This window comes from Benincasa hispida, chromosome 3 (assembly GCF_009727055.1).
Source record: "Benincasa hispida cultivar B227 chromosome 3, ASM972705v1, whole genome shotgun sequence".
Classification (NCBI taxonomy): Eukaryota; Viridiplantae; Streptophyta; class Magnoliopsida; order Cucurbitales; family Cucurbitaceae; genus Benincasa; species Benincasa hispida.
In genome coordinates this window covers 71339842-71351971 of record NC_052351.1, presented here as the reverse complement: position 1 = coordinate 71351971, position 12130 = coordinate 71339842, and the positions used below count along the sequence as shown (strand labels likewise).

The 12130-nt window shown below is 42.1% G+C and overlaps 1 non-coding gene across 1 annotated transcript; it reads left to right on the top strand.

Annotated features, from left to right (window-relative positions):
- Positions 1 to 963: 963 nt before the first annotated feature.
- Positions 964 to 1070, top strand: LOC120074876. The gene has a single exon (XR_005481155.1). It is a non-coding gene; the product is annotated as a small nucleolar RNA R71 (small nucleolar RNA).
- The last annotated feature ends 11060 nt before the right edge of the window (positions 1071 to 12130 follow it).

Below are 12130 nucleotides of genomic sequence, written 5' to 3'. Positions count from 1 at the left end.
AAATGGTGGTAGTTGTACTTCTTCTATCTCGTGTTCTAGAGGCTTGTAGGTGGGCGCAACTTCTAGGTTCATCTTCTCGGGCTCTTCTTTATCATATGTCAACGGGTTCTTGGTCTTCACCTCATTCGAGTTCGTCATGATGGGTTCTTCCCCTACTTCCACTGTCATTTTTTCGCTTAGCAAGGAGACTGCTAGGCATTGTTCCTTTCCTATACCCCCAGAGTTACGAGGGAGCTCAGTTGAGCTCAGAAACGCTCCTTGCGGTCTATTTTTGAGTTCGCTCGCAATCTTTCCTATCTGGATTTCAAGATTTCGGATGGACGTCACTTGATTCTGAAGCACTGATTCATTTTTCTCAATATACTACTTCAGCAAGCTCTCTAAAGATGAAGATTGCGGTGCCTGTGAACTGTTGGCTTGATTTTGCGGTTGACCGTTTGTTCGCGAAAAAAAATCCTGGTGGCCCTTCCTTTCATGCCATAGTTTGATAGCTTTGTTGTTGATTTTTCCACGCGAAATTGGGGTGGTTTCTCCACCCGGGGTTGTACGTATCGGAGAAAGGGTTATTCTTTATGAAGCATATTGACTGCGGATTCCTTGGGCATTCTTCAATCAGATGTGCTTCTCCACAGGTGACACAACTCGTGGTCGTTTGAGTGATTGCGTTGACTTTTCCTTTATGTGTTCCCGTGTAACTGATTGTGATGCCTTGTATCAAACTCATCATCGCAGTCATTTGGTTTTGTAGGGATGCGATGGCCCCATTATTTATGTCACTATCTTTAATTCTTAATCTGTGATCGCTTTCCCTCCAATCTTCATGATTCTTGGAAATGTGATCAAGGATATTCTTAGCCTCGCCATATGTCTTGTCGAGCAGATCACCAGCTGTTGTCGCATTGCAGCCGTCTGTGATGCGGGGTTCAAACCATGGTAGAAAATTTCCATCTGTAAGCAAATGGTAAGCCATTATGTGGGCAATCTCTTACCAGCCTCTTTGAACTCGCCCAAGCGTTACTAAGCGATTCGTCAATATCCTGTTCAAAATTAGTGATCAACTTCCTGCACATATCACAAAAATATTCAAACAATAAACCGTTAACCAATCCCTGGCAACGGCGCCATAAACTTGTAATGCAAATTTTTAATCTAAGCTACAAGTCCATGTCCCCGTTACCAGTTCCCCGGTAATGGCGCCATAAACTTGTTGACATAAATTTTTAATCTAAGCTACAAGTCCATGTCCCCATTACCAGTTCCTCAGCAACGACGCCATAAACTTATAATGCAAATTTTTAGTTTATATATATTACAAGCAAGGTTCAAGTCCATGCGATACTACTTCTAGATATGCGTTAATAATGAATGTTCTTGTAGTATGCTGTGCGTTGTCACAAGTTTCCTTGCGTTGGAACCAAGTGTAATTCCACGGCAAGTTTCTCGGTGTGATCCGAGGTCGAACACAGGGACTGTTTGAGGTTATTGCGTTATGTTTGTGATACATGTGACCAAGGGTTTTTTCTTCAATTTATAAAAGAGTTGTGTACAAGTATTTAAATATGCGATAAAGTAAAGTAAAGCGGTAAAGATGTGATAATAAAATAAATTGTGATAAAGTAAATCTAAGCTAAGATGATACAAGATACAGGTTTCATGATACAAGATACCGAGGTTGAGGCCGACTGTGAAGAATCTACAAAGATCGTGTTATGCGGTGACAAGTATTATGTGCAAAGCAGAAACAAAAAAGATAATTAATACAAATAGCACAAGTTCCTTAATTGCGTTAAAGATACAAGTACGGTTCCACTTTTCCCTTGGCGTATACCTCTCAGTGATCGGTTGCGTTCCCACATCTCTATGGTGAAACAGGGACGAACGTAATGAACGCAAGGTTGCTTCCATCTCTGGAAGTACTACTCACTTTAGTTAACGCATTCTCTTAACCTTCTCTCGACAGATCAGAATGGCATCTTCACTTCTGCTCTCATAGGTGAAGATGTCGTCTAGCATGCCTATCACACCCCCTCCCTAGCCTTAACCCCCCAAGACCTGGAAGGGAGCATGGGGGTACACCAGTAGTATTCTAAGACAATATTTAAATTCAACATTTCTCCCCTTATCTATTAAAGACTTCAACATGTTTACAACACTCTATCTAACTTTCATACACATAGTTCAATTTCCTATATTCTTTATTACATGATCTGAGTCATGCCTTGAGAATTTACCAAGTCCTGGTGTGTTGGTGGTTAGTAGACTCCTTCCTGAACGCTTCGCTCTGCTACCTCTGTCTCTTATACACATCTAGATGTGTATAAGAGACAGAACTATATTATCCCGCCAAGCACCTTTTATTAAGCATGCTAACTTATGTAATTTGGGTATAATCTCAGTTTCCATAGCAATTTCACAAACAATATCATGGAAACAACATAACATCATAAGCATGCATTTGACACTTACATATGCATTTATCCACATATCAACACATAAAACTAAGTAAACACTCACTGTTAGCAAGTTTTTCCACTAAAATCACCTTGAGAATACCTTTCTGAGAATTCCTCTATATCAATGGAAATTCCCCAATTAATATTTGTTATATCAATAAATAATGTCAAACTAGCCAAAATACTATTATATAATGAAAACACCAGCTTACCCTACTCCAATTTAGCCAAAATACCAAAATTAGACTCTTTAGAGGTTATTTGGACCGTGGTAGGCAGCTAGGCGTTGGGCAGTAGGCAGGGTGGGTGTGCTGTGCCGCACAGGGGATTGGCGCGTTTGGACGTGCATTGCGTTGGGCGTGTGCTGGGCATGATGCATCGTACGGGGGAGGCAGCTGCGTTGGGTTGGCGTGCGGGATGGGTCGAGCGAGATGCGCGTGGACAGACAGACACAGCGCTGCGTGTTCGCAGAGTGTGGGCTAGCTATGCGTCCGGCTGACTTAATGCCTCACCAACACAACCTTGTTTCTTTTGATCTATAATCAACTTGGCAGCCTAATAACTCAAACGTCACTCTCTAAATATGCTCTCAACACACAATTTAAGTGATGGTATGAATAAATTCCTCCTGCCCAACCCCTCTATTTATAGCCATTTCAAACTCACCCCATGGTGACAATTCAACTCCCATTTGTCTCACTTTGGAGCTGCCAACACTCAGCCTACCTAGCCTAGCCTTGAGTTGTTCTCATTTCAGCTTGCCAACCAAAATCTCCCTTTTTGCATGAAATCTATTTGACCCACCTTCTGCTTGAGGTGATAAAACTTCAATTGCATGAAATCTCTTTTGTCCACCTCCTACTAGAATTTTGCGTGATCCTTCTTTTGCCACCTAAATAACTTAAATATTCACATATTTCTCTACTTAAATTGTTTAAGACTTATGCTCGTATACCATTGGCATCCTCCCTTGAAGTTTTCCATCAATTAGCCTTACTCTTTATCCTTAACGCATAGCAACTCACCTTTCCTTCATCAAAGTCCCACTTAGCCAATGCATGAGTTGGCCATCACCAACGCATAGGATTGCTGCTCACCCTCGACGCATGGCATGCTAGGTGTGCTTGCTCTGCCTACTAAGCATGGACGCATGGTGTGCTGCCTAGGCACTTGCACACTTGGCTGCATAGGCATTCTCGGCCACGTGGGCGTGTCTCGCTTCATGGGCGTGCACTTGGCATAGCGCATCGACGCATGGCTACTCGGCAGACTCGGTAGTGCTTCGACGCATAGGATGGCTTGCCCGCTTGCCCATTCGATGCATAGGCAGGGCACTTCAGCATAACACCATCGATGCATGGGCTGCGCACTCGGCACTACACCATCAACGCAATGGGCTGCGCGCTTGACGCACACCATCAACGCATGGGCTATGCGCTTGACGCATGGCCTGTGCGCTTGTCCTTGACGCATGGCAGTGTGCTTGGCGCATGGCCTGTGCGCTTGGCTTCAACACATGGCCTGCGCGCCTAGCATGCTTCTCGACGCATGCTTTCTGCCTGTGTTCGCATGGCTTATGTATGCCTTTGCGCTGGTTGTATGCAACCCTTAGCCTTTTTCTAAGTTTTCTTACTTCCATCGTCCATGCCTTCTTACGTCCAACATGTTTTAAGCCCTTCATAGGCGTTTAGATTTTCAGTCACCCTTTTTGGATAACTTTTGATGTTTTTCTCCCTTTGCCTCACTATCCTTACTTAGGATTTTTCTATTTAACCTCCCACTTTAGATTTAGTGTTAGGGTCTTACAATGCCTTAGCTAAACGCATTTATCTCTTTATCACAGATTAAGTTACTCGTTTACTTCATATTAATTACCAAGGGATTAAGAAAATTTCATGGAGAAAACGATTAATGGAGGAACAGAAATAGACAGAGAAGTGGAAATGGAAATGATCGAGACATTCAATAAAACTATTTAGCATCTGATACATGATTTATGAATGAAGAGATTAAGAGAATGAAATACAATTGATGAAATAGAGTTAGAAACAAATACAAATAAGCGCCAACGTCTTGGCACCTATCTGGATGGAGATTTGTTGCCAGCGTGGATGGATCGTGTGGAAGGATGAGCTTCCCTCTAGGCTTGCTCAACCGGTACCAGGGATCTAAGCACAGAGCTTCACGGCGGGGATTTGGCAGAATTGCATTGAGACTCACCTCTCGGCCTTGTCTCTTCTCTTCCTGGATTTCTTCCGATCAGTACTCAGCTCAGCCTCTCTCTCAATAATCTAGCATCAATTAGCCCTCGTATCAAGTATATCTTCTCTGAATTCTATGGGGGTATTTATAGGTGAAAAGCTTTGACTCTTGGCTTGTGGACCCCACTTATTATTACGAAAATTCTGAAGATGGAGGAATAAATATTCCTTTTGTTATGCAATCAGACCGTCAAATCTGCACAACGATTAGTTGTACACGTGTCACAATCCTTCGCGTTTGCATTGCTCAGCTGCATCTTTCGATCAGGTGCTCGCATGTGGTGTTTTTTTTATTACCGCATGCGGTTGAAATTCAGCCCGGGATCGACTATCGCATTGCGCCGTTATTACGTTAATCGTCTCTTCATTGTTGATTGAGGGGCGCAATGTGACAGAGATGCATTGTTCAGTTTCTCTCTGAGCCTTGATCGCAAGCGATGACTTGGTTTCCTACAAAATAGAGTAGAAATATCCTCTTCTACCATCTTATGATTAGTTAAGTGGGTTGATTTATTGCCGATTTCAAATTATTGTATTTCTGAGCTAATTTTCATACAATTGACGCATATTTACTCTCTTTTGGCCGCAATATCTGAATAAGGTAGCATAAATAACTTGTATTTCTACAAGTTATCAGTCGTTTGAGTGATTGCGTTGATTTGCCCTTTATGCGTTCCCGTGCTATTGATTGCGATGCCTTGTATCAAACTCACATCGTAGTCATTTGGTTTCTGTAGGGATACGTCGCCCATTAGTTGCGTCACTATCTTTAATTCTTAATCTATGATCACTTTCCCTCCAATCTTTTATGATTCTTAGAAATGCGATCAAGGATATTCTTAGCCTCGCCATATGTCTTGTCGAGCAGACCACCAGCTACTGCCACATTGCAACCGTCTGTGATGCAAGGTTCAAACCATGGTAGAAAATTTTCCATATGTAAAATCTGGTAAGCCATTATGTGGGCAATCTCTTACCAGCCTCTTAGACCTCGCCCAAGCATCACTGAGTGATTCGTCAATATCCTATTCAAAAATTAGTGATCAACTTCCTCCTTCTGGCGTTCTTCGTCGGAGGAAGTACTTCTTTCATGAACTTCTCAACTACTTTCCCATGAATGTAATCTCCCCTGGTTCGAGAGAATAAGCCCATTTCCGTGCCTTTGTCACACAACAAAAAATGGGAACAATGTTAATCGAACCCTCCTCAGCGAAGATGTTTAGGGAACAAACGTATTGCAGATCTCGATAAATCTCCAAGGTGGGCGTGCTAGCCTTCGCCACGCCTACACCAAATTGTCTGTTAGTTTGGATCATCTATAGCATCACCGGTTTCATTTCGACCTCCGATTCGTCAAGAGTTGGCCTCATGATTCCTGGTTGAGAAATCATAGAGGTTGGCAATGTTGATGGGCCAATTGCGGTCGTTCGCCAAGAGGATAGGATTCGCAATGATATTATTTGCATTTGGTGCTCTATCTTCTGGTTGCTCCGCCATGTTTGGATCATTCTCTTGTTGTTGTTGTGGCAGTTTTTCTTCTTCTTCTTCAGAAAGTTTTCTCGACCTCTGGGTCGTAATCGGGCTCAGGATTTTGTCCTTCGCTCATACAACACCCGTTTCTTTCCTTACCTAAGGAGAAGCAGTGCACATAGACGGAGAGTCTGTAAAGAAATAAAAAAGTTATGTTAGACAATGTATTGCCGTAGTCCCTGGCAACGGCACCAAAAACTTGATGCGTGGTTAATGCGATGGAATAATGGTGTAGAATGCGATGGGGAATATGCGTTGTGCATGCAAGTTTTTCTCAGCAAGATCCAAGTATAAATCCTACTGAGTTGCTTGGTAGTTTTTCTCTCGAATGATTTCACTGATAGATGTCATTAATTCTCTGTCTGATGCGTCGAATCATTGTCACCCAAAAGTTGAGTGTACTTTTTACAGTGTGTGATTAACGGCTTTGTCAACTTAATTCGGATTGACCGTCATCAGCTTTCTGTCCCCATCGTGATTTATTAAACTTTCACCTTGATGTGTCGGCTCTATGCGGCCACCTTCTTGAGCAGATTATTGCGAACGCAAACGATAGCATAGCCTTGCGGTCGCAATCTCTTAATGCGCTCAGACGTTAATTTCTTTGGATCACAATTCTGGTTTGCGCCAATGCATTTTCTGCACAAAATACATAAGTTAGTTGTTTTTAATGCGATGGACGCATGCGATCGCAATGTTATAAACTTAATGCTTTGGGATACAATTTTATATTTTTTACCGTCGCAATCCTTCATTGTTTTATATTTTTATGCTATATAACGTGCATTTTGCCATTATCAGCATTCCACTGCACAAACAACAAGTTTTTGGCGCCGTTATCGGGGATTGGCGACTTAGTGCTTGATATTTTGTGATATTGTGCAGGACAGGTTTTTAGCAGACGTGTGCTTAAGTGAAGAGTAGCTGACGGTGCATGAGTACTATAAACAAATCCAAAATTCAACGTCGACCCAGAAATTGAGAGGACCTTTCGCAGGAGAGCACGCCAAAATCATAATAGGCATCGCAGCGATATGGCGAACAACACAATGAAAGGCCCGAAGTAAATCAAGGAATGAATCGGCCGCCGCAAACTCAGTCTTCTTGGCTGCTGATTGCATATTTCCTATGAGCAACTATGTGGTGCCCAATTTATATGATTTTTCGCCTGGTATCGCAAGACCAACAGTGGAAAAAAACATCAGGTTCGAGATAAAACCTGTTTATGCTCTAAACGATACAAAACGCGGGTCAATTTGGAGGTTTGCAAGGAGAAGACCCACATGCACCCTCACAGTTTTGTCGAGATGTGCAATACATTCTCCATTTCTGGCATGACACCGGAAGGCATCAGACTCTATCTATTTCCTTACACACTCAGAGATGAAGCCAAGAGTGGCCCATTCTTTGGAACCAAACGAGATTAAGTCTTGGGACAGTTGGTAGAAAGATATATGAAGAAGTTATTCTCTCTCGCCGTTAATGCAAGAAGACGACGGGAAGCACTAAATTTCGAGCAGAGAGACAATGAAACTCTAAGCACAGCATGGGTGCGCTTTCGACGTCTGGTGAATAACTATTTGCATATTGGGATTCCAGATGATTATTATGGAAACTTTCTATACTGGCCTGAACAGGGCGACGTAAGCAGTCGCAGACGCCTCAATAGCAGGAGGTTTATGGATAAGACTTATACTGAATCGAAGTCATCCTAGATCGCATATCACGAAATACAAATGATTGGGTTGATGATGGATATGGAGGCAGTAGCACAGAACGAAGAAAACAGACAGAGCCATTGTACCGATGGACATAATGACACGCTGGCCGCCCAGATGGCCGCAGCCACCTCATCCTACAAACCATGGCCATAAATCAAGAAGCACTCTCTCAGAATACAACGCAAGCCAGTGCACTGACGCAAGTGGCAACGATAAGTTGTATACAATATGGAGAGGCTCATTCAGTGGAAGCCTGCCCGTCGAGCCAACAATCTGTATGCTCGATCCACAATAAAACCTTCAACAACACATATAACTCAGGTTGGAGAATCATCCCAACTTCAATTGGGGAGGGAACACTTACTAGGGAGGCCAAAGGAATCTGCAAACCAATTATTTAGGTAATAAAGGAAATCCTCCAGGCTTTCGTCACAAGGGTCAAGGCCAAAATAATTATCAGAACAGACAACCCACAACAACCCTCTTCATCCAACACTTCATCCAATTCATCGTCCTTATAATTACTGCTCAAAGAATACATACAGAAGAATGACGCGTTCATTCAATCGCAATCATCTTCCATTAGGAATTTGAAGGTACAGGTTGGGCAGCTTGCGACCGAATTGAAAAATAGACCACCTAGTACACTACCAGTAGCTCAGAATCACCAAATCTAGTGGAAAAGAACAATGTCAAACGGTGATATTGAAAAGCTGTAAAAAGGCAGTTCCCGTGTCAATAGTACCAGAATTAGTAGAACGATAAGAAAAAGCAGCCACCAACAATGACCACTCGAATACGAATAGCAGAACCACCAATTTGGAAGCAATGACCACTACGTAGAATGAATCTTCACAGACCCCAAAACTAAGGTCATCGTAAACACCATCACCGGAACAATCTCCAGCCCAAGATCAATACAACATAGTTACATCTCACTTCTTAAGTACCATTGATTCCTCTAATGAACAATACAACATAGTCCAACTAGTGTGAACACCTCTTGGGCCAAGAGAAGGTGTGTGGTGCCACATCGTTCAAGCCCTGGAATCAGCCCTTAAGGGAGCTATCTATCTACTTACCCCTGCCTCGGGAAGGAGTGAATTCCATCTTGTGTAGCTGAGTTCCTAGCTCCTAAATCAGACGAATCCTCAAAATGGTAGGTTTGAATCGGCGACCTGGCACTCGCACCCATACAAATCAAATGACTGCCCTCAATGGCAGGAGTTCCCAACTCACTCAGGATTGAGGTCATGTTACCTATGGTCATCCTGGTGAAGTGAAGTCTCTGTCATGAATGGTGTTATATAACGAGACGTTACACTTCGTGGTCAGGTCTTATACAAACTCTTTGTATAGGATGCCCCCGCTTGCATGTCCCCAACACAAATGATTAGGATCAGACCATCTGTAACAAGTCGCAACACTTATGACCATTCCACAAAGCGGGCCGTATCCGTAGCGTTACCAGGATAAGGTTTCCCTCCTATATCCATATACTACAGACCATTTTGGTTATCACTAAGACATGATCCACTTGTATGTCAACACATACATGCTTGAGTCACATACAGATAACCAGGGATTTTATGTATATTGGTTTGTGATAAATCAAATTAAACAAGCAACTGAGCAAAATACTAGATGTGAAGTAAATATCATATATTATACAACACAAGAGTTCGTACAAACTGTTTACAAACTACAGGACACGAGACTTTAGGGCATCAACCCCAACAATCTCCCAATTGTCCTAAAGCAAAAGTGGGGTGTACAAAAAAACTAGTACAAAACAATAAACTTGGGCATAAAAGCCCAGTACAATAAAATCTTCCACTTGCCCTAGTTCAGCCGCGGGCGATCCTAAAGACCCATGCTCCGTAGGTGACCCTCAAGACTGTAGCTAAGAGAGCCTTCATATACGGGTCAGTAACATTAAAATGGCCTGGGTTAGGACTGATTCGTCTCATCTCCTCAACCTCTTGAAATGTCTTAGGACACATGTCCTTAGACAAAGTGACTCCATGCCTGAATGGCAAAAGGCCCCTCTTGGAGTCCTACATTGAGTACTTGAGCAAATCTTGTCAATGTACGATGCCTGAGACAGTGCTAGCACTTTGTTCTTACGATCCCAAAAGATCTGTATACCTAGAAGGAACTGAGCCTCTCCCAAATCTTTCATTGGAATTGGGTCGCTAGCCAGTTCTTGACTGTAGTCAGTAGACCTACATCATTCCCAATGAGTAGGATATCGTCTACGTACAACACTAAGAAGACTACTGAAGCGTTGACGATCTTCTTGTAAACACAAGGTTCATCAACGTTTTAGTCAAATCCATATGACTTGATCGTAGTATCAAACCGTGTGTTCCAAGATTGAGATGCCTATTTCAGTCCATAAATGGACTGATTCAGTTTGCAAACCTTTTGCTCTTGACCTTGGGCTATGAATCCCTCGGGTTGCACCAAGTAAATGGTCTCCTCAAGATTGCCATTTAGAAAGGCCGTCTTGATGTCCATTTGCTAGATCTCATAATTATAATAAGTTGCAATGGAAAGGAGGATGCGAATTGACTTTAACATGGCAATAGGCGAGAAAGTCTCCTCATAGTCGACTCCCTCTACCTGGGTATAACAATTTTCCACAAGTCGAGCCTTGAAGGTCTGTACCTTCCCATCAGCACCCCGTTTACGCTTGTAGCTCCATTTATAACCTATAGGGCAAACTCCATCAAGTTGATCTACAAGATCCCATACTGAGTTGAAGTACATCAACTCCATCTCGAGATCCATGGCCTTGACCCATTCATCTCGGTCAACATCCTCCATTGCATTTCTATCCCCGCCGTGGAAGCTCTGTACTAAGGTCACTTCTACCGAACGAGCAAGCCTGAGAGGGAAGCTCTTCTCTTCATTCATTCCATTCGCCGACAAGCAAATCCATCGTTCAGATCTGTGTCAAGAGGTTGGCACTCTTCTGTATTTGTTTATATCTCTTCATCATCAATTGTATTCATCTTCTTAATCTCTATCATTCACACCATGTATCAGACGCTAAATATTAGTATTGAATGTCATGATCATTTTCATCTCCATCTTTCTATCTATTTTTGTTCATCCATGAGTCACTTTCTCCACGATGTTTTCTTAATCCCTTGGCAATTAGAATGAATTAAACAAGTAAATTAATATGTGCTAAAGAAATAAATATGTTTAGCTAAAGCATGCTAGACGACATCTTCACCAGTGAGAGCAGAAGTGAAGATGCCATTCTGCCTGTCGAGAGAAGGTTAGAAGAATGCATTAACTAAAGCAAGAAATACTTCTAGAGATGGAAGCAACCTTGCGTTCATTACGTTCATCCCTGATTCACCACAGAGATGTGGGAACATGGCCGATCACCGAGAGGTGTACGCCAAGGGAAAGCAAAACCTTAGTTATATCTTTAACGCAATTAATAACTTGTGATGTTTATACTAGTTATCTTTTCTATTTCTGTTTGTATAATCTTCACAATCAGTCTCAAACTCAGTATCATGTATCAGTATCCTGTATCTTATATCATAATAGATTAGGTTTACTTTTATCGCACTTTATTTTATTATCGCAATTTTAATTTACCGCACAATTTTACTTTACTGCAACTTTAAATACCTGTACACATACAACTTTTATTAATTGTAAAGCCGGTCGCATATATCACGAACGTAACGCATTAACTAAGTAATCCCTGTGTTCGACCTCGGATCACTCCGAGAAACTTGCGGTGGAATTATACTTGGTTTCAACGCATAGTATACTACAAGCATTTCATTAATAACGCATACATCTAGAAGTAGTATCACATAAAGTCTTAATAAGCATAACACATCATTCACAGTCCATTTCCATTCCAAGTCAACAAGTTTATGCCAACATGAGCTTGTATGATCCATCATTCATCGCCTGCCACATGCTTATTTAGAAACATCGCAAATTTTATGCTTGTCAAGTTTATGGCGCCGTTGCCGGGGGTTGGTAACAGTTTTTGTTGAGTATGTTTGTGATATTTTGCAGGACAGATCTCTTTGTACTGGCTGTTTATTGCGAAGAACAGTTTGATGGCTTATGAGTACTGAAGTGATCTAGAAATTCAAGCTGACCTAGAGATCCAGTGTATTTTTTG